This window comes from Nicotiana tabacum, chromosome 2 (assembly GCF_000715075.1).
Source record: "Nicotiana tabacum cultivar K326 chromosome 2, ASM71507v2, whole genome shotgun sequence".
Classification (NCBI taxonomy): Eukaryota; Viridiplantae; Streptophyta; class Magnoliopsida; order Solanales; family Solanaceae; genus Nicotiana; species Nicotiana tabacum.
This window is the reverse complement of record NC_134081.1, coordinates 127,044,413-127,046,026: the sequence shown is the minus strand read 5'-3', so window position 1 is coordinate 127,046,026 and position 1,614 is coordinate 127,044,413. Positions and strand designations below refer to the sequence as shown.

Sequence of the window (1,614 nt, the reverse complement as noted above, 5' to 3'; positions counted from 1 at the left end):
TGAACTCCATGAAAAAATAGGGTGCCTCTGATCTATTGCATTAAAATTATAATTTCCTACAATATTCACTGCCTCAGTTGAGGCTTGACACTCATGAGTAGGGTGTCCTCTTCCACATATATCACAAGTTGCGTGGTGTACATTTTGCATCGAAGCTACAGTTTGCTTTCGTATTTCTTTAGCCATAGTATCAAGTTGTACTTGCGTAGATGTAGTAGCATCAACTTGGTGAACACCAGTTGATTTTCTTCTTTCCACACTATCAGAGGGCCACTGATTAGCATATTCAGATAACTCATCAAGAATTGTAACTATCTCCTCTGGAGTCTTCTTCATAAAGGGACCTCCAACTGTATTGCTCAATGTTCTACGCGAGGTTGGTGTCAATCCATCCCAAAAATTATGGAGTTGCATCCAGAGTTCAATTCCGCTATGTTGACACCTCTTAACTATCTCCTTAAACCTCTCCCATGCTTCAAAAACAGTTTCATTCTCTTTCTGGAAGAAGTTATGGATTTCTCTTCTAAACTTGATCGTCCTAGATGAAGGGAAATATTTATCAAGAAATTTTCTGGTCATTTCCTCCCATGTTCTTAATTGATCCATTTGGCAAGCTTCAAATCCACTGCTTCGCATCATCTTTAAGTGAAAAGGGGAATGCCATTAAATACACTACATCTTGTGACATCCCATTGTATTGAAAGGTATTCATAATCTCCTCGAAGTCCATCAAATGCGTGTTTGGATCTTCGTTCCTCTTCCCTCTGAAAATGCAATTGTTTTGAATGATTTAAAGCAAACCTTGCTTCAGCTAGAAATTATTGGCTGCAATTGGAGGTGGTCTAACACTTGACAATCCTTGATTGTATACTGGTCTGGCGTAGTCACCCAATGCTCTACCAAGCCTTGGTACCGCATTCTCGAACGCATTTAGATTGAATCTTCGACCCCTATTGTCTTCGACAGTTGTCACGACCCAAAATCCTAACCTGTCGTGATGGCGCCTAACATGGTACTAGGCAAGCCGATTTCTCACAAATATTTTCAACACTTTTAACAAGAATGAATTTAAAGCAGTTTTAATAGTAAAAGTTCTCATAACCGGGATAGAAAACCCAAAACATAATGCGGAATTTCCAACTATCGGGGTGTCACAGAGTACATGAGAATCTATACATCACAAGTCTGAAAAATATGGTCTATAATAGTCTGAGACCAAATACAGTAATCAAGAAGATAAGGAAAGAGAGACAAGGTCTGCGAAACACCGGCAGCTACCTCGGAATCTCCGGATAATCAACTGTGCGAAAAAATCAACACCCACTGTGTCCGGGAACACCTGGATCTGCACACAAAGTGCAGTATAGTATAAGTATAACCAACTCAGCAAGTAACAATACTAAATAAAGAACTGAAAGTAGTGACGAGCATCACAGCTGAGTCCAATTATAGTAATTTCCAGCATAATAAGGTAGGAATTTCATCTCAAGTTCAACTGAAACATAAGATAATATCTCTCAGAAATTTCCAAAACAGTGATATATGACAGCTGAAGTGCAACAATAATGAAATCAATTGCATTCTCTCAGGATCACAGTCACTTAGCCATTCCAT

The 1,614-nt window shown here is 39.0% G+C and overlaps 1 non-coding gene across 1 annotated transcript; it reads left to right on the top strand.

The window, feature by feature from the left end:
• Positions 1-424: 424 nt before the first annotated feature.
• On the top strand, positions 425-531 carry LOC142174288 (small nucleolar RNA R71). Its single transcript, XR_012703578.1, has one exon. It is a non-coding gene; the product is annotated as a small nucleolar RNA R71 (small nucleolar RNA).
• Positions 532-1,614: the final 1,083 nt, after the last annotated feature.